Here is a 25,893-nt window from a genome sequence, read left to right on the forward strand (position 1 = left end):
AACGGTTTAGCAATGTCAGCAGAACTCTAGATTTAAAACACTCCATTAAACTCATTGCACATTATTTATATAGTATCAGAATGTAAGCATTGGGAAAATGCCACTTGGCTCTTAAACATTTTGCCCATAAACAATTATACAGTCTTGTTACGGACTTTGTCCCACCCATTTAATATCCAGCAGAAAAAGTTACGCATAAAATCTCTCTATAGTGTTTATTTTAAATATACTTTTTAAAATCACAATGTAATGAACACTATAAATGGAGGTGAGAGGATAATAAAAGATTATCGAGGAGCTGAATACTTCTAGCATCCTATAATGAGATGCATCTTCAGCCCCTTCTATCAAATATTGAATAGTACCAGTGGAGTATTTATTTTCTGTTCATCTGTTACTCAAAATAAACACTACACCAAAAAATTGAGGCTAATTGCATAGATGCATTTAAGGGGAAGCTAGATAAACACATGAGGGAGAAAGGAATAGAGGGTTATACTGATATGGTTAGATGAAGAGGGATGGGAGGAGCCTCTTGTGGAACATACACACTGGTATGGGCCGAATAGCCTGTACATTCTATGTATTAAAAAAACCTTCATTGAAACAGGTAAATAGATGCACTATCCTTCCTTCAGCTAATATAATATATGGTCATTACTTTCGGGTGCAATTTTCATTAGTCCTTTAAAGTAAATGTTTTTATTAAAGTATTTTGACTCATCTGTAGAAAGAGTATTTGAATATTGTTACACGACTTTAATTATGTCATGTAAGAATTCATTTACATAGTCTTTGTTAAAGGTTCAGCACAACACTGCATTGATCTGATCTGATTGTAGAGCTAAAATACAGGAACCAGTAGCACTGTGATACAACTACAAAAGCCACACAAAATCTGTCTTTGATATGAAGGCTATAATTGGAAAAAAAATTATATTTTTAATGAATATAACCTTAAGAAGGCTTAAGATGAAGTCATAATTATTTTCCTCTCGTTGCTGATCTTGAAGCATCTGTAAAATTAACAACCTCACATGAAAGATAAATTCTACATATATCATTTAAGACGGCAGCTGCAATAGTTAATGCTGTAATTTATTTAAAATGTGGTGTATATATAGAGGATACTCGATGAACTGTTGGAATACAAGATTTATTCCTCAACCGAGGGTGACCCGCTAAGTCATGAATAACAAAGTCATGTGAAATATCAAGGTCTTCCTCACAAAAACAATTAATGCTGTATGCTGCTGTTCTCCACTAACTAATATGGTTTAAGAGTATAAGATATGTTAGAAGCAGGAAGCAACAAGCCCCCATCCCTTTTTAAGTGATTTTAGCATCATCAACCTAACTCAACTCAATTCATTCTCTCTCCAGAAATATACCTGCCTAATGGCCTTCCCTGATACCTTATTCCACAGGCCTTATACCTTTTTAAAGAGAAGTTCTGCCATCCTCCCTTTCTTATTCCTAACATCCACATTTTTAACTTCATTAGTATTTGACCCCTTCACCATAGTAAATAATTTGTCAGTGCCCTTCGTAATCTCAAAAACATCAATTAGGTCAATCCAAAGTCATTTAAGACTAACTTCCTTAACATTTTCTTGCTTATAATATGTAACATGCTTTTAGTAAGTTTATAAAAAAGTATAACTATATTCTCTTTTACCTTTTTAATAAGGGGCATTAATATTGCTCACAGCCGGTCTCCAACCGTAAATAGCCCTCATTTGAAAGTTTTCTTTACTGGGATTTAACAATTTATGGGGTTTCTCATCGGTCAATTTAAATTAGACAGTCAAGGAATTTTAGCTCTGTACATAATGAAAAATTATCCTAAAGATCGGACTTTGACTGTGGTGCAGAATTGAAACAGCTCAATTCTATAGATGCGAGGTGAGGATTTTGAGATTTTCTATTTGATGCATTCCTCCAAAATGGTATTGTCAAGAGGCAAATTGTTAGCATATTTGGAGCTGATGCTGAGTTAAGTGAAAATTGATTGATCAATTAAAAAATAAGTATTATAAAAATAGGCAAGATCAGTATATTTAATATTTTGTCATTTTGGTCTAGGTGTGAGTACGTTTACAGGTTTGTAGAGCTGTTGAGTAGGGAGTGACTTAGCCAGTCACGTGATGTTCACAAGTCTCAATAGAACCCCAGCCAGTTGGGTTCGGGGGATCCACGATGAGGCAGATGGTTGTGAGCCTGGTGGCTGAACTGATAATGTGTAGTGTGATTGTTAAATCTTTTGCTAATAAACCAACTAGTTCTTAATAGCAATGTATTGCTATGAATTCTTAAGCAAAGAACTCTTGAAGCAAATGCCCCTTCTATTCGGTCCTAAAATAATCCATGTAACTTCAAAAGATGCACTACCTTGATCGGGAGAAAGTATGTGCTGCACTCGGTGTCTTCACACAGCAATACAACTAATTTCAGCAACTCAGCACCATGTGGATTGAAGCTACATTCCCCAAGGTTACAGCCCCGTGCATTGGCACTCCAGTACACCATGACGTCTGAAGTATACATTATGAATATTTGGAAATTCGCCCTGGTCTTAGCTCAGCAGACCTGCCCCTCCCAAAGGACAACAAGCGCATTAAAATCAGTACCGTAAGCATTATCTCAGAATAATGCATTAATAACCACTTTATTTATTACACATTTATTTTCAACTTCGTGCACTGACACTCTTCTTGAACAAAATTAAGCAAAGACTTATTTTCTCATTATACCAGCTCCGTGCTCTTCCGTCATTTATTTTTTCATTAAATGTTGGAAAATAGAATGCATGTGTTATCCATTTGACTTCAAGGAAACATACTAATAACTACATAGATAAATCATCATCATCATCATGGGCAGTCCCTCGAAACGAGGATGACTTGCTTCCACGCCAAAAAGGGATGAGTTCACAGGTGTTCCAATGAAGGACTTAATATTCCAGATCCCGAACTACATCGTGAAGGGTGGAAGATGCCTGTGGGTGCACACCAGCCACCACACGGGCTTGACAGAGCTAGATCTTGGTCCAGTGGCAAGGATTACCCAAGACTAACTGGAGACCAGCTCTGCTGCACAAACCCAGCACGCACACATATCGCAGTGTGGGCTGGCCCGTGCTGCCCCTGAGCCCTCGCCTCTTTTGGGCCCCAGATTCACGCCTCTCCTGGACCCCGGTCACTTCCATCTACGGACTCTTGCTGCTCCTTCGCCCCTCCTGCTTACCTGCACTGCAATCAGCGACCTGGCTTCGTAGCCGTCGCCCTCCTGCAGCAGCACGCACTGCCCCCTGCAGTGGTATGCCGCCGCACGCTGCTCCCTCCAATGGCCCCAGCTGCTGATGGTATTGCAGGCTGGGACCGTGCAAATTTCCGGGCCAGGCCGGCGCATGCTGCTCCCTCCAATGACCCATCAGCAAGACCATCAGCAGGCGGGGCCATTGGTGGATGCAGCATGTTGCGGCGTGCTGCTGCTGGAGGGCGACGGCTACCAAGCCAGGTCACTGATTGCAGAAGGAGCGGCAAGAGTCCGTAGAGGGAAGTGACCGGGGCCCAGGAGAGGCGTGAATCTGGGACCCTGAAGAGGCGAAGGCCCAGGGGCAGCATGGGCCAGCCCACACTACAATATGTGTGCGCGCTCGGTCTGTGCAGCAGAGCTGGTCTCCAGTTAGTCTTGGGTAATCCTTGCTACTGGACTAAGACCTAGCTCTGTCAAGCCCGTGTGGTGGCTGGTGTGCAACGGCCACCACACGTTTAAAAAAAATAGATAAATAAAGTAGATCTATTGCCATGTTAATTGATTGCAACAATTTTTTATTTTTTATTTTTACCACATGTAATTTTCCATTTCCCTGTCATTCTCCTCTCACCCAAACACTGTTCCTTACTTGAGAGGACAGGCTGGTGACCCAATCCTAGACCTCTGTCACTGACACTCTGGAGTTGCTCATAAAGAGGAGCACAAATGGTGTAGTCTGGCATGCACCTTATTTTGTGTGCATTCTTGTATTTTTTTTTAAAACATCCCCTTCCTAAGGGAAGCTGTTGGACTCTGCTCATTGCATTGCCATGATTGTTGGCCCGAAATTTGGGAAGTTGTTTGAAGAATTTTGGGACCTGAACCTGCATTTTGTGGGATAACACAGAACACTGCTTGATTTTTCCTTTTCCTTCCTACCTTTGCTGCATGGGAAATTATCTGTTTCAATTGATTTTTTTTTGAAGAAACAAAAAGTGTCATTTTGATCAGCAAGTTATAAATATACATTCACTTCCGAAAGATTATAAGGTTTGCTGTGCGTGCAAAATATCAGGTAACGAATATATCACCAAGCAGCCTCCAGGAGTCCAATGCAATTTTCAATGTGATAAATTGTATAATAAGCAAGAAAGTGTTTACTTATTAATCCATAACTAGATTTAGATTGAAAATAGTGCATTACATCCGTGAAGCCTACAGTACGGGGGTGGGGGCAGAGGGAAGACGTTGAAATAGCAGATGTATTATGAAGCGTGCGTCTTGCCCTCTTGGTGCCCTGCTGCGCTGCCCCCTTTGTGCTTGATTCACCATGTACACAATAAAATGCACACAGCTGCCTTGCTTCTGTCTGCGATGTTAAGCATGCTTCACAAGAGAGCTTTTATGTTGAGCTCGTGGCTTTTTTTTTATTTCAATTCACATTTATTGACTAGAAAAACAGCAGGCTGTGTTCATCAGTTTATGTGCATTGACTGAAACGAATTTCAGCACCCCGGCCTGCCGCGGCGTTAGGGATAATCCCCCTAGAATCCGCTGCATTAAGCATGCTGTGTGGAACTGCCTGCGCATGTGGCTAATCAGAGTTTTACCAGTATCCTTCAAGGGGGTGGGGGAGTTCTTTTCATCTCTGCGAGGTAAAAAGAATATATAGAATAGTGGAAGACACCCCGCCCCCTTCATTTTTGTTCAAGCTATACCTTGCAAATATATCACAGTTGCAGTAAGTCTGAGCTGCAGAATTTATGTAGCTGAGATTTTTTTTAAGATCTGTGTAAATGCAGTATTTTCACTGGAGTCTTAAAAGTTGTACCTAAAATGATAGCTCAGTCTTTCTGTTTCATGTAATGGTCTCCTTTAGTTAATCAATCCTTGCACTGTGCTGCAGGTTACAATCTTGGATACAACTGATCTGTTATGTGCCTGGCAACTTCCTTTCACTGTTATGAAACAGCCCTTTGCTCTTAAATCTTATTTCTCAAACAAATTGGCAGAAGTGATTTTTTTTAAATGGACTAGGTTCTCTACTTAATTAAAATGTAATAATTCTCAGTTTTTGTTGCTGCTCTTTTATAAAGTAATACAAAGCATACTTTACATGACAACAAATGTAATGTAATTGATATATAGCAGATCTCCCGTGCTGTGCTGTTGCTTACAGTCATTTTAAGGTTTTAAAAAATAGGGGGTTTATGTCAAGTATTATTATCAGGGGTACAATTGGCCTCAATGCCTGTGAGTTATGGTGGTGGGGTGGATATCAGGCAGAGTTCCCAGTCCTATCACTACCCAGCAACCCCTGTGAGCTGGTCACACCCATAAATACTATTGTAACCAAAACGTTGTCAGGCTTGTAAACTTGAGTTTCAACGTTGATTATTGAGGAATGTTCCCTAAAGAATTTGGGGAACTGGTCACTGTGCCTTATATTTGGTATACAGGTTCGACCTCCAAAATCCGAAGTTCCGGAATCCAGAATGTTCCAGAATCTGGACACCGGGCCGATCTGTGGCGGGTCGTCCGGAAACCGGAATATATTCCGATATCCAGACTCTCCCCACCTCGGCGAACCGACTTCGCCCGCCCCGACTTCGCACGGCCCGACCTCGCGCAGCCTGACCTCGCCCCGGCCCCCCTCCCTCCCCTTTACCTCGGTTGCCCGACCCCACCTACCTTGGGCCAGATATGGAACTCCACCATGGCGGCGGGGCCCCACCCAAACACTTCCTCTGCGGCTTGACCCCGACGACCTCATCGATGGGGCCGGCGACCCGAACAGCTCCTCGATGCGCACCCCCCACCCCCCTCCCCGCCCTTTCTGATGTTCTGAAATCCGGGAATACCCGAACCTGGGCTCGGGTGTTTCGGATTTGTGACATCAGAAAGACATTCCGAAGTCCTGAAAAACATGAAAACCGGCTCGGCCTCGGTCCCGAGGTTGCCGGATTCGGGAGGTTGAACCTGTATTAGTATATACTATGATTCAGAAAGAATTGTGATGACCAGTCAGCTTGAAAAATGCTTAGCCTATCTCATTATTTACTAGCCTAAGAATATCAGGCCGCAAATAATTTTGACGCCCTCCTCGAATGTAGTTTCATTTTAAGAAACATTATGAAAATGATAATATTGCAGTATATTGAGTGACCTGAATAAACTTGCAGACTGACTGGAGGTGAGGAAGGAGGAGAAATACATCCAGACTAACATCATTTTTTTTTTCAATAGTTGTTCTATTGATAGATAACGTTTTGTAACTGATTCAAGACCATTGAACATAACATAAGAACATAAGAAATAGGAACAGGAGTAGGCCATACAGCCCTTCGAGCCTGCTCCACCATTCAATAAGATCATGGCTGATCTGATTATGGACTCAGCTCCACTTCCCCGCCCGCTCCCCATAACCCCTTATCCCCTTATCGTTTAAGAAACTGTCTATTTCTGTCTTAAATTTATTCAATGTCCCAGCTTCCACAGTTCTTTGAGGCCGCGAATTCCACAGATCCACAACCCTCTGAGAGAAGACACTGCTCCTCATCTCAGTTTTAAATGGGTGGCGCCTTATTCTAAGATCATGCCCTCTAGTTCTAGTCTCCCCCATCAGTGAAAACATCCTCTCTGCATCCAACTTGTCAAGCCCCCTCATAATCTTATACATTTTTATAAGATCACCTCTCATTCTTCTGAATTCCAATGAGTAGAGGCCCAACCTATTCAACCTTTCCTCATAAGTCAACCCCCTCATCTCTGGAATCAACCTAGTGAACCTTCTCTGAACTGCCTGCAAAGCAAGTATATCCTTTCGTAAATATGAAAACCAAAACAGCACGCAGTATTCCAGGTGTGGCCTCACCAATACCTTATATAGCTGTAGCAAGACTTCCCTGCATTTATACTCCATCCCCTTTGCAATAAAGGCCAAGATACCATTGGCCTTCCTGATCACTTGCTGTACCTGCATACTATCCTTTTGTGTTCCATGCACAAGTGCCCCCAGGTCCCGAAGGGTACTGGTGAGGGAAATTGGATGGGATAGAGACAGATCCGGTGGGAAAATGGATGGCGAGACCGAATGCCACCTTCTTGCCATGACCTGGATTTCCTTTCCAACCCCACCACCACTGGGAGCACTGCCAACTACAATATGCCCCTACCTGCACATCACTTGTAAATGCCAGAGTCCGGCATCCCATCCGATTTCCCTCTCAACCTTGGGACCATCTGGTTGAAGGTAAAGGCTTCAATGTCTACAAATGATGGAGGGGAGCGGTCTTAGTCGAGGCCTTTTCATCTTCCAATTTGGCCCCCAGCAGTTAACCTGCTGCATCTTCTTTATTTCGGAAACCCCTGCCCCTTCATGGACCCTTGTCTTTTTTTCTGGTGCAGCAGCATCCCTGCTGCAGCACCATTTACTTTTATTTTTTGGCCCCAATGGGATCCACTGGAAACAGTGGGGAAATTTTAACCTTAAAAAAAAAAGGTGGGCTTCGAGTGTGGGCCTGGTTAAATTGTTAAAAATTTGATTCCCAACCTCAACCCACCCACTTCCGGTTTTAATGGAGGCAGGACTGGGGCGGGCAGCCAACTCACTCTGAGGCTGGAATCCTCTTCTCAAACTACATTTTGTTTTTAACTGCAACTGGATGGGTTTTACACACTTCGTAAAACCCAGCAGTTACAACAAGGCGGGGACTGTTGCATCCAGGAGGTAAGTGCCTTCATACCTACCTCCTGGACCCAGAGGCCCTGCCTGGCCCAGCTTATCGATCGGAGACCTCCTCACGAGGCCGCCTGCAGGCAGGAAACCGAGGCTTCAGATGCAAATCAGGTCCTGCCGTTAAAGTCGACAGGGCCTGCGGGAAACCTGTTCTCCTGGGTATCCCGCCCACATCGGAGCTCCCCCACCCCCCAACCTCCCTTCCCCATGAAAGTCCAGCCCAGTTTCTCCTCATAGACTTTGATAGAGGTGTTCAAAATCATGAACAGTTTTGAAAGAGTAAATAAGGAGAAACTGTTTCCAGTGGCAGAAGGGTTGGTCACCAGAGGGGACACATTTAAGGCGAATAGCGAAAGAACCAGAAACGACATGGGGAAACATTTTTTTTACACAATGATTTATTGTCATCTGGAATGCACTGCCTGAAAGGGTGATGGAAGCAGATTTAACAGTAATTTTCAAAAAACAATTGGATAAACACTTGAAGGGAAAAGATGTGCAGGGCTATGGGGGAAGAGTGGCGTGTGGGACAAGTTGGATAGCTCTTTCAAAGAGCCGGCACAGGCATGATGGGCTGAAGAGCCACCTTCAGCTCATTCTATAGTCCTCAACATGGAACAACATACAGGACAGAAAAACAAAACCAGTATTTCTTAGCTAACATATGCAGTATTGTAAGAGCCATATGAGGTGACAAAATAAAGGAGAAAGACAGTATCCACCTCCTGGGAATTGGCTGCATCTGGTAAAAAAAAATGGATTCAAGCTTCATCAACATCTCTGAATGCAAGTTACTATTACTGCCTCAGAATATGTCAGGAGTATTGTGTTCCTAACACAGATGAGACTGCACACAGGGAGGTTAAAGTAATAGTGACCTCAGTCTTTATTAAGACATCTCCAGAGTGAGGAACAGGCCTTAGGGGTCAGCTTATATACAGTACTCCCAAGGGGTGCTGGGATCCCTTGGGACTTCAAGGGATGCGTTCCCTGGTGGCGGAACATGGGAGTGCATGCTTTACAGATACACAACATCACTCCCCCACAAGGTCAAAGTGAAAACTATTTACAAGGTGAGGCGGTCGGGAGCCTTTCTTTCCCTGGCGGACCACCTCGGTACAAATGTCTATTCTGGTGTGTTGGCTGTGCCCTCGCTGGGCTGGCGTGTTGTTGGCCCTGCAGGGCTGCTGGGTGAGCCTGGTCTTGCTGGGCTGTTGGGCGTGATGGGTTCAACTTCCTGGTCCGGGGTGGTGTCGTTGATCCTTTGGGTGTGTGTTGTGGGCTCGCAAAAGGTGGTGTCTGCTGTGAGTTGTTCAGGATATTCTGTGAACCGCAGCCTCGTTTGGTCCAGGTGCTTTCTGCAAATTTGTCCATTGTCTAGTTTGACTACAAACACCCTACTCCCTCCTTTAGCTATCACCGTGCCCACGATCCACTTGGGACCATGTCCATAGTTTAGCACATACATAGGGTCATTCAGATCAATTTCCCGTGACACATTGGCGCGACCATCGTTTACATTTTATTGCTGCTGCCTGCTCTCTACCTGATCATGCAGGTTGGGGTGAACCAGCGAGAATCTGGTTTTAAATGTCCTTTTCATGAGTAGCTCAGCCGGGGGCACCCCTGTGAGCGAGTGGGGTCTCGTGCGGTAGCTGAGCAGTACACGGGACAGGCGGGTTTTGAGTGAGCCTTCTGTGACTCGTTTAAGGCTCTGTTTGATTGTTTGTACTGCCCGCTCTGCCTGCCCATTGGAGGCCGGTTTAAACGGGGCCGAGGTAACATGTTTGATCCCATTGCGGGTCATGAATTCCTGTAATTCGGCACTGGTGAAACATGGCCCGTTGTCACTTAGTGGTGCCTCTCTGGGCGCGTTTCTCAACTGAGCACGCACGCTGCATTGCCGTACACAGGACTCTGAAGTCAGAATCGATACTGGGCCACCACACGTGGGATCTGGCTATCGCTTTCATCATTACTACACCCGGGTATGTGCTGTGGAGATCCGAGATGAACGTCTCCCTGCCCTTTTGGGTAGCACTACGCGGTTACCCCACAACAGGCAGTCTGCCTGAATGGACAGCTCGTCCTTTCGCCACTGCAATGGCTTGATTAGCTCTTGCATTTCAACGGGGATACAGGCCCAGCTCCCATGCAATACACAGTTTTTTACTCGGGACAGCAGAGGATCTTGGCTGGTCCAAGTCCTAATCTGGTGGGCCGTGACAGGTGATTTATCATTTTCAAATGCTTCCACGACCATCAACAAGTCTGCGGGCTGCGCCACCATCAACAAGTTTGCAGGCTGCGCCATTTCCACCCCCATGGTGGGCAATGGTAGCCGACTGAGCGCATCCGCACAGTTCTCGGTGCCTGGCCTGTGGCGGATGGTATAGTTATACGCTGATAGTGCGAGTGCCCACCTTTGTATGCGGGCTGAGGCATTAGTATTTATCCCCTTGTTTTCAGCGAACAGGGATATGAGGGGCTTGTGATCGGTTTCCAGCTCAAATTTGAGGCCAAACAGGTACTGATGCATTTTCTTTACCCCGAACACACACGCTAATGCCTCTTTCTCAATCATGCTGTAGGCCCTCTCGGCCTTAGACAAGCTCCTGGAGGCATAGGCGACAGGTTGCAACTTCCCCGCAACGTTAGCTTGTTGTAATACACACCCGACTCCGTACGATGACGCGTCACATGCTATCACAAGTCTTTTACACGGGTTATACAATACAATTCCAAACGGGCATCTGTTGTAGAAGAACAGTCCCTTGTGCATGTTGATGCAGGTGAGGCCCTTCGAAGACCCCTCCAGCTCCTGCGTCATGCAGGCCGAAGTCAGGTCAAGCTTGGTGAACATCTTGCCTCCTGCCAGCGTCGCAAATAGGTCGTCTGCATAAGATAGTGGGTATTGGTCCTGTAGCGAGAAACGATTAATAGTTACTTTATAATCGCCGCAGATCCTGACCATGCCTTCGTAGGTGACCTTGACTATGGCGCTGCCCAGGACAGTGATGAGCTCTTTGGTGTACGTTCTCAGTTTCGTGTGGATGGGGCTCAGGGCTGGTCTAAGTGCCTTGTTGCACCACAGTCTCTCAAACATCTTTTTACTCATGATGGATTGGCTAGCGCCAGTATCCAGTTCCGTGGCTACGGATAAGCCATTCAATTTTACATTTAGCATTATAGGTGGATATTTCGTCTCAAATGTGTGCACCCCGTGTACTTCAGCATCTGCCTCCTCTCTCAGGCTCGAAATTGCTTTGATCCACCATGCACCGATATTCCTCTGCCACGTGGTGGTTAGCAGGTTTTACAGAGCTTGGAGCTCGTCTGCAAGCTTGTTGGAGGTGCCTCATCGTTCCACAGCTATTTCAAACATATCCTTTGAAGCGGCATGAATAGGCTGAATGGAAGCCTCCACAACACCAACAATGTGTGAATTGCCTTGCATTCATTCTTTGTTGCGGACTCTGAGTCACCTGGGTCACCTGAGGCCTGCTGGCAGTTGCAGACTCGTGGTTTCTGCCCTGTACATTTCTGCTCACAAACACAGTTCCAGTTAATTTATGAATATTGCTAGCACTTGTGTGCTGAGAGATTTGTTTGGTGTTATCACTGGTGGACATAAACGCCTGTGCTATCGCAATGGCCTTACTGAGGGTCGGTGTCTCTACAGTCCAAAGTTTTCGTAGGATGGTCTCGTGGCCAATGTCCAGTACAAAAAAGTCTCTGAGCATCTGCTCCAGGTAGCCATCAAACTCACATTGTCCTGCAAATTGCCTTAGCTCGGCGACGTAGCTCGCCACTTCCTGACCTTCAGATCGCTGGCACATGTCGAACCGATACCTCGCCATCAGCATGCTCTCCCTCGGGTTAAGATGCTCCCGAACCAGTGTACACAGCTCCTCATACGACTTATCTGTGGGTTTCACCAGAGCCAGAAGATTCTTCATGAGGCTGTAGGTCGGTCCCCCGCAGACAGTGAGGAGGACCGCTCTCCTTTTTGCAACGCTTCCTTCTCCGTCCAGCTCGTTGGCTACAAAGGACTGGTCCAGCCGTTTGACATAGACTTTCCAGTCCTCACCCTCCGAGAACTTCTCCAGGATGCCCACAGTTTGCTGCATCTTTGCGTTGGATTTGTATTCTCATCGCCAGTTATTGAGACTGCACACAGGGAGGTTAAAGTAACAGTGACCTCAGTCTTTATTAAGACACTCCAGAGTGAGGAACAGGCCTTCGGGGGCCGGCTTCTATACAGTGCTCCCAAGGGATGCTGGGATCCCTTGGGACTTCAGGGTATGCTCTCCCTGGTGGCGGAATATGGGAGTGCATGCTTTACAGATACACAACAAGGAGTGTCCAAGCTTTTTACCTTCATAGACTACTTAGATGCATTCCATGGAGCATCATGAGCGACATATAAAGTTTAAATCAGTGCTCTGTTTAATTTGCATGTCAAACTGAATACTAACAGATCTTGAAGTTCTGATTTTGATTTATCAATCAATGAGGGAACAGCTGATTCTAAATCTGTAGCCTATAAAATTCAAACAAGACAAACTGGTAAATATGAAATATAAGCATAAATATAACTAATTTGCCGGGCATCAGTGGCCTCGCAAGCTTGATATGGCTCACACGTCATATTTTGGACAGCTCTGAGTATATTATGCGGGGGGGGGGGGGGGGGGGGGGGGGAGGTAGGGGATGAGAATGAGTATTCTTACACTGGTAGTAACTGTTAAAATGTTACACTTATGTAAAGATTTTACTGGTATAACAATGGAAAAATAAGAATTATGATTTTTTTAATTTGATATTTGATTTTAAATGTAATTTTGAAGGGATTATTTCACAATGTTTTTAAAAAGCTGTGATAAAGGCTATTTGTTTTGATAGATGTCACTTCTGACTTTATGTCTAATATATCTTAACACAGTGCATCAGTCAAAAACAAAGTTGAAAAATGTCTAAAATTAAAAAGGACAAACTAGCTGGGATAGAATTACATATAAACACAAAAAGAGGATAGTAATTTAGAACACAGGACTTTTACCACTGTAACCAGGGTTTTGCATATTCCTCGGTTGAATGAGATGAACATCTCTAAATTAAAAATAGAAAATGTTGGAAATACACCAAGTCAGTTCAACTTTTGAAACAAAGATCAGTTAATGTTAGGTTAAAATTAAGGGAAAATGCTAATAATGTTTTTAATAACTAGTTGAGTTTTGATTCATAGTTTACAAAAGAAAGCTTGCATTTATGTAGTTCCTTATCATATCTTCAGGGTGTGACAAGGAACTTCACATCCAATGAGTTACTTTATGAAATGTCACTGTCTTTATGTAGGCAAACATGAAACCCAATCCAAAATCAAACAGCAAATAACATAAATGATGAACAATATTCCATCTAGCCTCTCTAGTTATTTTAAAAATGCATTTGTTTCACAAGAATTATTTGAATTAAGAACTCGTGTGATTTGAATTTCTAAGTACACCCAATAAAATAATGAAAAAGCAAATACTGGAAATTTGACATAAAACCAGAAAATGCTGGATGCACTCAGCAGGTTACACAGGTTCTGTGAAGAGTACAGACAAGTTGACGTTTCAGGACACTTTGTTTAAAAATATATATATATATTTTCCCTACATCAGGGCCTGTAATAGAATCCTGGATGAATTAAAAAAAAATATGGAATCATAGAATGTTACTGCACAGAAACGGGCCAATTGACCTGCACTGTTGGTTTTCTCCATGTGAGCTTAATTAGTCTAATCTCACTCTTCTCTCTCCCCACAGCCTTTAAATATGCCTCTTCTTCAAGCAACTATCTAATTTCTCTTGTAAATTATTTATTACCTCTACTTCCACAATCCAACCACCCCCTGTGAAAAGCATCTTTATCTTATCTCCCCTTCAATTCTTTATGCGATTGTCTTAAATTTGTGGCCTCCTATAACATGTACGTTATGTTATTTCTCCTTGTATGGCTGAATTCAAATGACAGTTGGAAGTAGGAGTTTGTTTGTGATCAGGGTGAACGAAGGATTTAAGGACTAGCCCTGCAAAAAAAATATATAAAGCGCACTGATCCAGCATAGATGTTGAGATATTCAACTGTTTGAGAAAGCTTGAATGGTTCAAAAAAGTTATGTAGGCAAAAGCAACAACTATTTTGCTATTCAGTAAAAGATCCCACAAACAGGCAGAGGAATGATCTGATTTTGGTGGTGGTGGTGGTTGAGGAAGGAATGTTGGCCAAGATAGCAGGAAAAAAACGTTTTTTTTTCAAATAGTGCCATTAGATCTTTAACATCCACCTGAACAAGCAGATAAAAAGAAAGGAAAGCAGACAGAGCCTCATTCTAGCATTTCATCCGAAGGCTGGCACGTCCAACCACGCAGCATTTCCGAGGTCCTCCACTACAGTGTCCGCCTCATCCTCAGATGGGGTTTTAACCTTCAATAATCTGACCCGGAGAGATTTTCCTTCATTTTTTCAAAGTTTATGGGCATGTGTCAAGATGACAAGTCTTCCGGAAATAAATCTGCTCCTTTTCTCATCAGGGCTTGTCTGATGGTCTCTTCTCTGTCCAATACCACAAAGGTCCAATTGCTCAGTTTGATCTTGAAGATGCTACTATATTTCTGTATTGATTTCGAAAAGGGTTTAAGGGATGCAGCTGTAGAACTGTGCTGCATTGCCAATTAAGACCCGGGGAAAAGCCCAGACAGATATAACTTCAACTGCTGCATGTACCTCCAAATGACATGACATGAACACTGTGACACAACTTGCTGCATTTTACGGCAACAACCATTAGACCACCTTGGTATATTTGACCTCTTCACTCATAGAAACATAGAAAATAGGTACAGGAGTAGGCCATTTGGCCCCTCGAGCTTGCACCATCATTCAATATGATCATGGCTGATCATGCAACTTCAGTACCCCATTCCTGCTTTCTCTCCATACCTCTTGATCCCTTTAGACGTAAGGGCCACATCTAACTTCTTTTTGAATATATCTAACAAACTGGCCTCAACTACTTTCTATGGTAGAGAATTCCACAGGTTCACAATTCTCTGAGTGAAGAAGTTTCTCCTCATCTCGGTCCTAAATGGCTTACCCCTTATCCTTAGACTGTGACCCCTGGTTCTGGACTTCCCCAACAACGGGAACATTCTTCCTGCATCTAACCTGTCCAATCCCGTCAGAATGTTATATGTTTCTATGAGATCCCCTCTCATTTTTCAATTTTGATTTCTGATTTTTAATCATTATGTAATCTATTACATATATATTACATATATATATATCTGCATGTGTGTGTATGCATATATGCATGTGTGTGTGTATATACTCTAGGGTATGGTAGCATAGTGGTTATGTGACTGGACTAGTAATCGAGAGGCCTGGACTAATGATCTGGAGACATGAATTTAAATCCCACCATGGCAGCTGGGGAATTTAAATTCAGTTAATTAAATAAATCTGGAATTAAAAAGCTAGTGTTAGTAATAGTATCATGCAACTACCAATTGTCATAAAAACCCATCTGCTTCACTAATGTCCCTTTAAGGAAGTAAATCTGCTGTCCTTACCCGGTCTGGCCTCTATGTGACTTCAGACCCACAGCAATGTGGTTGACTCTTAACTGCCCTCTGAAATGGCCACTCAGCTTTGTACCAAACAGCTACAAAGGAGTATATTAAGCAGCACTGTGAGAGTACCTTCACCATATGGACTGCAGCGGTCCAAGAAGGTAGCTCACCTCCATCTTCTCAATGGCAATTAGTGATGCCTACATCCAACGAAAGAACCAAATTTGCGTGTATGTGTATTTGTATGTATAGATGCATATATGTGTGTGTGTATATATATATATATATATATGCATATATGTGGGTGTTCTATATTTGTGTATGTAAAGAAATGCATGTATTTTGAATCCAATCTTTTAAATTGATTTTAAAAGTTTTGTAATGTTTATATATTTGATCCAAGAATCAATATGCAGGATCATGGTACAATATCACAGGTAAAACAGTTTAAGTGGTTTCAAGAAAAGAAAACACTTGCATTTATATAGTGCCTTTTACAACTTTATCTCCAAATTTGCGGATGACACTAAGTTGGGTGGCAGCGTGAGCTGCGAGGAGGATGCTATGAGGCTGCAGAGCGACTTGGATAGGTTAGGTGAGTGGGCAAATGCATGGCAGATGAAGTATAATGTGGATAAATGTGAGGTTATCCACTTCGGTGGTAAAAACAGAGAGACAGACTATTATCTGAATGGTGACAGATTAGGAAAAGGGGAGGTGCAAAGAGACCTGGGTGTCATGGTACATCAGTCATTGAAGGTTGGCATGCAGGTACAGCAGGCGGTTAAGAAAGCAAATGGCATGTTGGCCTTCATAGCGAGGGGATTTGAGTACAGGGGCAGGGAGGTGTTGCTACAGTTGTACAGGGCCTTGGTGAGGCCACACCTGGAGTACTGTATACAGTTTTGGTCTCCTAACCTGAGGAAGGACATTCTTGCTATTGAGGGCGTGCAGCGAAGGTTCACCAGACTGATTCCCGGGATGGCGGGACTGACCTAACAAGAAAGACTGGATCAACTGGGCTTGTATTCACTGGAGTTCAGAAGAATGAGAGGGGACCTCATAGAAACGTTTAAAATTCTGACGGGGTTAGACAGGTTAGATACAGGAAGAATGTTCCCAATGTTGGGGAAGTCCAGAACCAGGGGACACAGTCTAAGGATAAGGTGGAAGCCATTTAGGACTGAGATGAGGAGGAATTTCTTCACCCAGAGAGTGGTGAACCTGTGGAATTCTCTACCACAGAAAGTTGTTGAGGCCAATTCACTAAATATATTCAAAAAGGAGTTAGATGAAGTCCTTACTACTAGGGGAATCAAGGGGTATGGTGAGAAAGCAGGAATGGGGTACTGAAGTTGCATGTTCAGCCATGAACTCATTGAATGGCGGTGCAGGCTAGAAGGGCCGAATGGCCTACTCCTGCACCTATTTTCTATGTTTCTATGTTTATGTCAGCCAATTAAGTACTTGTGAAGTGTAGTCACTGTTGTAATGTAGGAAACGCAGCAGCGATTTTACATACACCAAGCTCCCACAAACAGCAATGTGTTAATGACCAGATTGGGGGATAAATATTTGCCAGGACACTGGGGCAACTCCCCTGCTCTTCTTTGAGATAGTGCAGGATCTTTGATGTCCACCTGAGAGGGAAGACAGAGAGCCTCAGTTTAACATCTCATCTGACAGATGGCACCTCTGACAGTGCAGCACTCTCTCAGTACTACACTGGAGTGTCAGCCTAGACATTGTGCTCAAGTCCCTGGAGTGGGACTTGAACCCGCCATCTTCTGACTCGGAGCCAAAGTGCTACACTGAGCCAAGGCTGACACATTATCATTTAAACATGATAGACGGATGAAAGTCATTATAGTACATTATCGCAATGTATTTAGAGTTGTGTTGGAGTAGTTTAGTTTAATTCACCTCAGTTTCAAAATGTATATTGAATCAGTTTAACAAACTACTGGTTCCAGCACAGGCCTGCGGCTGCCATTGTTTAAGTCTGTGCTGCAAAGTGCTGATCCCATCACACTCTGCTTGCCCCCAGAAAATGACAAACAGTCCAGCTGGCCCAGCTGCAGGAGGGACTAATCCCTGCCCACATACTACCACTACTGAGCTTTGTTAATAAAGGGAAAGGCAGCCTGTTGCTTTCTGGAAAGAGTCAAGCATTGCCAACCTTAGAGAAAGAAAACTTTACCAATAACAGGTGCACTGCACGCAGTCAATAATGCAGATTTAAGTAATCGAACAAAGGTAACAGATTTTGAATGTACTTGTGTCTCTGCGATCTTCTGGGACTAGAGCTTATTGAAATTTTTGTAATGAAAAAGTTTTCATTTAGGTAATTTTAGACGGGTTCAGTACTTTCTTGTTCCGTTGGTAATTGAAACTAAACAAAATCAAAATTCATTTGCTTAAAAGTCTATGGGCTAGAATTTCCTAACAACACGCTCGCGCCCGATTGCCACCCAAAAGACCGCTAAGATTCCCAAGATTATTGCCGGTGAAAACTGCCCCCAAAAAAGAAAAAAATCCGGCCAACGAAAAAAATGGGTGTTGCACCCCGATTTTTGGAAAAAAAGTGGAATTTAGGGTCGATTGGGCGGTTCTTAAAGAAAATGAGTGATAATTTAAAAATTCACTGAAAATTTACCCCGAGGCTGCGGGTTGGGCTGAGGAGGAGAAAAGCACTAAAAATATTTTTTCAAAAAACAGAACATAAAAAAATCCTAAAAACATTCTCAGGACCCTTTTAACTTAAATCACCATAACAGAATTTTAAAAGAATTATTAAAAACCAATTACTTACCTTTTTCTTGCAGAGCTACTGACCTACCGCCCAGCTTCGCTGATTCTCGTGGCGTTTTTTTTTAAATACTTACCTATGGGTCACCGCTGAGCCAAATATCACGCCATGGTGATCTGTGGACGGTGCACACCAGCGGACCGCTCCCCAGCGGTACATCAAAACTGTCAGCATAACTCAGCTAGGCAATTTCTCGCTGACCCGGTTATCGCCCAAAACGGCCAATACCGCCCAGAAACCGGGCGGTGAGTCACTGCAATTTCTAGCCCATTCTCACTTCTTTTAAAAATTTGTTTACACTTCTTTTTTTCATTATAGAAATTAAGAAACAGCCAAGAAGATTGTGAGACTGGGTGATAGGTAGTTAGTTCTATTAATAGTTCTCCCAGCTTAACTACTGGCAAATATAATTGGGGTAAAAATGTACCGAAAGTTATGAGGGTAATACTTTCAGTGGAATACTATTTAATTTTCCCTTTGCCACTTAACACTTATGAAAGTTTAGCGTTATAAGGAGAATAGTGTTAAATGTTGATTTTTTTTTAATGTATCGTATCTTTTCTGTATAATTTTAAAAATAGAAATGTAGGCCTTAATATTGAAACATATAAGTTTCTGAGGAGGATTGACAGTGTAGATGCTGAGAGGTTATTTCCCCTGTCTGGAGAGTCTAGAACTAGGGGGCAGTCTCAAGATAAGGGGTCAGCCATTTAAGACTGTGATGAGGAGGAACTTCTTCATTCAGAGGGTTGTGAATCTTTGGAATTCTCTACCCCAAGGGCTGTAGATGCTGAGTATATTCAAGGCTGAGATAGATAGATTTTTGGACTCTAGGGGAATCGAGGGGTATGGGGATCGGGCAGGAAAGTGGAGTTGAGGTCGAAGATCAGCCATGATCACACTGAATAGTGGAGCAGGCTCGAAGGGCTGTATGGCCCACTACTCCTCCTACTCCTACTTCTTATGTAAGAGATTAATACAAGTGAGAAACATTGTTTCAATACTAACATTACTTAAATTGATTGTTGCACTGATAAATATTGATTCTAGGTACAGCAGTAACATTCAAAAATGTGCGCAGTACAAAACACTCGAGAGCTTTTGACATTTGTCCTTTCGCTCTTCTTTCCTTAATGCAGTTTTCTCCCCTCCCCACCCAAAAGTGTTGACCTTCTGTTGGAGTATGCTTCCACTGATGTTGAATATCATACAGGACCCGACTGAAGTGTGCACGGGGGCCATCATACCCATGCAGGCTCCTGTCCTTACTCCTCTACACGCGTGCATTTCATGGATAGTAATCAGGACTGAGAACACTCGCAGCTTTCTCTTTCCTGACCTCGGAGTGCCAGAACTACTTCGGAACTTTAGGAATGGGGTAGACCAATTTAGCTTCTCGAGCCTGCTGGATCATGGTTGACCTGCACTTCAACTCTATTTGCTTGCCTTTGCTCCAGATCCCAATTGTTCCAGCACCCTCAGCCTTTTGGCGGGGAGAGTTCCAGATTTCTACTAACCTGCTTCAGGTTTAGAGTGATAGTCCTTATCATTGGAACAACCATAAAGTATGGAGACCCCAACTCAAGGATCTTCATGTCAGTAAGAAAATTGTAGTTTATTGATCTTTATCAAAATTTTCATCAATTGCATATTTTCTTCCATAAAACAATATTTTCTTCAGCATTAAAGAAAAATCACGACTTTCCTTTCCCTTTAGGGCTCATAAAACTTGAAATGTGGCATAATCTAGAATCTTTGTCAATTTACATTGTTAAAGAAATAATTCAATATGTCGAATATTGTGTTGCTTATGTTACATTGCCAGTTCAAGACTTATTTCCAGTGTATACAACCATCTCTGGAACTGATCCAATGCTTTTCCAACTTGTATAACAATATTTTACAGACCAGGTTACACAAACACCTGGATCATTATGTTTTGGAAGCAGGTCACCATAAATACAATACACAATTAGACTGAACCAATTCTCCGGCACTGTGCTGAGGTTGTATGTTACAAGGCATAAATAAAGAATGTGATAAAGAAACGGCTGAGCGCACTGAATACAGCAAAGTCTATGAGTCTTGACAACATCCCGGCTGTCATGTTGAAGGACCTGTGCTCCAGAACTAGCCGCGCCTCTAGCCAAACAGTTCTACTACAGCGATAACACCGAGGAAAATTGCCCAGGTATGTCCTGTCCACAAAAAGCAGGACAAATACAATCCGGCCAATTACCGCCCAATCAGTCTACTCTCAATCATCAGCAAAGTGATGGAAGGTGTCGTCGACAGTGCTAGGCACAAATCAGAAATGTGATAGAATACTTTCCACTTGCCTGGATGAGTGCAGCTCCAACAACACTCAAGAAGCTCAACATCTTCCAAAACAAAGCAGCCCGCTTGATTGGCACCCCATCCACCACCTTAAACATTCATTCTCTCCATCATCCATGTACCGTGGCTACAGTGTGTTCAATCTACAAGATACGTTGCAACAACTCACCAAGGCTTCTTTGGCAGCACCTTCCAAACCCGCGATCTCTACCACCTAGAGAGGGACAAGGGCAGCAGGCGCATGGGAACACCACCACTTCCACATTCCCCTCCAAGTCACACACCATCTGACTTCGGAGTATATCGCTGTTCCTTCATCGTCACTGGGTCAAAATCCTGGAACTCCCTCCCTAACAACACTTATGGGAGCCCCTCTACCACACGGACTGCAGCGGTTCAAGAAGGCGGCTCACCACCACCTTCTCAAGGAAAATTAGGGATGGGCAATAAATGCTGACCTTGCCAGCGACGCCCACATCCCATGAATGAATAAAAATAAAAGCTATCCATGCAAAAGAAGCTACTGGGTATGTTGTGGATGATAGCATTATATTACCAACCAATCAGCTGCAACCAATTAAAACTAACACTTTCAGTGAAATTGTTAGAAATAAAACATTAAAGGATTTATGTAAGGAAATTACATAGAAATTACCCCACCGAAACAGGCCATTTGACCCAACTAATCTGTGTTGATGCTTATCCTCTCATAAACCCATGCACCATCCTGTTCCCATAGCCCTTTATCACCCTATCCTTCAACCACCTATCTAACCTATTAAGTGTTAACATCATCTCTGTTTCAATCACTAACTCCAGTAGTGCATTCCACAGCCAAACAACCCTCTGTATAAAAAAAAGTAGTTTCCCCTGTTCTCTGTCTTAACTCTTTTACATTTAATCTTGTATGTCACCTCATTTTAGGCCCTTCAGCCACTTTTTTCTACCCATCTTTTTATAATTTTAAATACTTCTATCAAATCACCCTATAATCTCATCTGATCTAAATAAAAAAAGTCCAAAATTTTCAGATTTTTCTTCATATTTTTTCATACCAGGCAGAATCTAAGTACTCTCTCCACTGTCTTATGTGCAACTCTGAACTGTACATAGTGCTATAACTATTGTTTTACTAAGATTTTATACAGATTCACCATTGCATTTTGGCTTTTTTATTGTGTATTTTTTGCCCATTCCCCTAACTTATCAATGTACAGCCTCCTCTGGTTCTCAGAATTATTTACTATGTCTCTTAATTTAGGATCACCTACAAATTTGGATACTATATCCTGCAGTCCAAAACTCCAAATCATCCATGTAAACAGAAGCAGTCCGAGAACAAAACTCTATAACACCACTACCCACTTCCAACTATCTAAGAAACTGTCTTTAACTCTGATTCTGTTTCCTCCCCTCTAACCAATTTTAATGCTGTTTGCTACCTTTCCCCTAATTCTATATCCCTTGATCGTCATTAATAGCCTCCTGCTTATAACTGGTCGATTTGATTTTCCTCCTGTACTCATATTCCTTCTGCAGCTGTTCCTTTTACTAAATTCTTATTTTTAGTTGTATATTCACCTATTTCTACCTTCTCCACCTGCTCTTTCTAATTGCTTTTGTTTTCCCTGTTCCTTCCGAGTTTAAAGTGACTCCTATTACGACAGCATTCCTAACTGAATTGCCAAACTCCTTTCACTCCCACCTCACTGAGCCATCTTATGTTTTTTGGTATCATTGCAAGAAGACAGTGCTTCAAACTTGTTGGTGATAATTTACTCTGGGCATTCCTGCTCTAACTTGTCCATCCTCAATTCCCGTGACCTGTAGATAGTCACCACCAACGTTCCCAGTAGACTGCACAATGTGCCCGGCCTGTTTCTTTCAATGTGCGGTCCCTTTAAGTTTTAGCGCATGCACGATATTTCCAGTGTCAAAGCTTGTGAGCGGCTTGCACAGGACCTTTCAAATTACTATGTGGCCGCACATGCGCGCAGCTTAGATAGGATATTGGTCACCACACCTTTGTTTTTTAACGCTGCCAGCTCCCGATCTCTCAGCGGTATGAATACCCACCTCTCAGCGGTATGAAACTCAAGCTCCAGTTGTCTCCAATTTGCTTCAAGTTCTGAAATCAAGTTTTGAGTTCTTGAGCTCAAGTAATTTCAGTAGAGACAGATGTGTTTGTCAGCGACTACGTCTGCTACTTGAAACTCCCACATCCTACAGGAACTGCACATCACTGTCCCTTTCTTTGCTGCCATTCTTACTATAATTATTAGTTAAAACATGAATACATGAAATTTGAAGGAAGAACACAGTGCTGGAAATCCACAGCAAATAAATCAGCATCTGATAAAGATAGGTTGATGTTTGAGAGGTCATCAAAACTTGAATCAGAGTGAGCCTATCTTACCTTTCAGAAGTTGATCAAATTGCTGTGCATTTCCACTATTGCCTGTTATTAGTTCATGAGTTTACTTGGATTTGTTTTAAGAGTTTTTAAGGCTTGACCGAGGGCATACTATATTTCCATGCCGAACACAACCTTTTCAACATTGCGTTTCAATAGATAAAACCTTTTGGTTGTTGGGTATAGAAAGACTAGCTTGATGTTTAAAATGAGGGATGTTTTTTTTCTGAACAGATGACCGCAGCAACAATAGGCAGTGAGCTTTGGTGTTTCGCCTGTTACCAAGTTCAAAGAGGAACCCTGCTATGCAATATTTTATGCTTTTTTGCATTCACAAAAAAGAGGATAGTGGGAGGTTGCGAGAGGCTTTGAAAATGTTTGTAGCATATGCTACCATACTGGTGACATGCAGCTTTGTAGAGACATCCTGGGTGCGCTGCAAACAGTTTGTTAATAATAGGACAAATTATAGCAGGTCAGCCTTGTTCCCATCTGAACATGTGAAACCTGTTCCTTAGATTCTTGATGTCTGCTTACTTAATTCTTTCACTGCAAGTCACCAATATGTTTGCTAGCCATTCTAAGGAAATTAACTTTACTGCTTCAGTGTGTATTGTGTGAGTGCAATTCATGAAATTCTACGAACACGTTAAAAAGGAACAGTTTACATATAATCCTCTTATGCATTTTTAATAAATGCAGCTGATGCAAAAAAAACTATCCTCGAGTTCTTTGATGTAAGATAGAAAGTGCCAATGTATTATGAGGACCACAGTGAACTGAAAATTAAAATCATGTAAAGTCAATGTACTAAAGTTCAGAAGTTACTTTTGGATATGATGTGGGTTGTTTGCTCTGCTATTACTTTTCGGCATATTCTCACTTGAAATCGTTTTCATTAAATAGGACAGTCATTGAGAAAAACCTGAATGGGTGTTTTTGAACCTGCTATAGCAAGTCGCTAAAAAAAAAGGATCTTGCTCAAAAAGTTACTACCAAAATATATTTAAATCACAGTTCATTATCTCCTAACTTGACAATGATTGAAAAGAATTATCATTGATTGATTCAAAACGCTGAGTTTTGTGAAACATCGTTAAAGAATTTTGGAAGGAACATTGAAAAGGGCAAGTATCATTAGTGATGATTATTGCAAAGTAGAATTGCACAAACTATCATTTGTAGTACAGCGTTTTTAATTATTTTCAGAATTTTGCTCTGGTTGGTATTGTACATTTTGTGAGCAGGGTATGTTAACGGGAGTTTATGTTAATGCAGAGAATTCTTTGACATAATTATGTGCATTGGTATAGCCACAGTGATGGAAGGAGTACGATAGGAAAGGACTGGGTAGAACTGGAAAGGAGCTATCACACCTTCTCTACGATGTCTGGGTTGGATTTTTAAATTACGTTTCCAAAGTTCCCCCTATTTATTTTTGGTGGGGGGTGGAGGGAGGGAAGGTGGGGGGAGTGCCTTTAACAGTCTGCATGGCCCATTCAAAATTTCACGCATGTGCAAATTCTCCCATTTGGAAAGCCGGTCCTGGGTTGCGCGGGATCTCCAGACAGCTGCACGGCCGCACAGTTTGCGGAATATTTTCTATATATGTGGGTTTGACTGTGCAGTTACATTTATGATAACATTTCTGTTTCTGAAAACTCTTAAGCACAAAAGTGTTTTAGATTGCAGTCTGCTCTTGAATTAGTGTTGGCTTGAAAAGTTCACTTCAAAGTCTAAAAAACATTAGCATACAAAAATGTTGCATATTCACCTCTAACCTCACATTAACAACAGCATGGTAGTTTATTTTCAATTTATGAGCAATTAAATAATGTATTCCTATAGCTCTGTCAGTCCTAATTAAAAAGAAAAAAAACCCTGTAAATTTGAAATAAAAGAAGAAAATGCTGATATTAAATAGCAGGTCACTAGCATCTCAAAAGAGATGCTTAACTTTTCTGCACCCAAAACCAGTCTTTTCTGTTTTCAGATACTGACAGATCTGCTGCATATTTTAAGCATTTTCTGTATTTATGCTTGCTTCAGTTATTTTTAATTACTCTGATCAGATTTTTGTCAAGTCTTTTTTTGATCGTTTAGAAGAGGGGAGTTAAGTTAAAAATGTTGGTTTGAACATGACACCAAAAAAAAATCAATCTTGAAATAAAACACACACCCTTAGTTAAAATATTAGGTGCTCAAATTTGCACAACAAACTCTAGTTTCAGGCATTTACTATTTTTAGATGCTAGCTTTAAGATATTAGGACACTCTCTTTTCTTGGCCTATCTGTATTGATATGCATGATAATCATTCCACTAATTAAAACATAGCTGCAATTTTTGTTAACCGTGGCAACTTATTTTCAATTTTGAGGGTTTTTTTAAGTGCATCAACATGCAGCAGCTAAAGGTTAATTTATTTACCCGGAGAAAAATACTGTTGGCCAATGTTATTCTTAAACAGCTGAGAGAAAAAAACAGCACTTTGTGTTTTATTACTTGTTTTTGTACTTAAATATTCAGGTTGTAAGCGCTCAGCTGGATATTCCTCAATCAAATGGATTAATTTGTTAATATCCCCTTTCAGTTGTTAAACAGATGCGCTGCATTTTGATACGTATAATTACTTGACTTTGTAGGTGATACTGGGACCCCCAGAATCTTAATCATACCGTGTTGTTGCAGTCCATTATTTTCAAACAATTTGAATGAT

At 42.2% G+C, this 25,893-nt stretch overlaps 1 protein-coding gene across 6 annotated transcripts in view; it reads left to right on the forward strand.

Moving 5' to 3' along the window:
* The window catches only part of LOC139239069 (WD repeat-containing protein 7), a 1,036,818-nt gene that overhangs the window by 822,844 nt on the left and 188,081 nt on the right, over nt 1-25,893 (forward strand). The gene's annotated exons all lie outside the window — the stretch shown is intronic.

The sequence above is a fragment of the Pristiophorus japonicus genome, chromosome 2 (genome assembly GCF_044704955.1).
Source record: "Pristiophorus japonicus isolate sPriJap1 chromosome 2, sPriJap1.hap1, whole genome shotgun sequence".
Taxonomy (NCBI): domain Eukaryota; kingdom Metazoa; phylum Chordata; class Chondrichthyes; family Pristiophoridae; genus Pristiophorus; species Pristiophorus japonicus.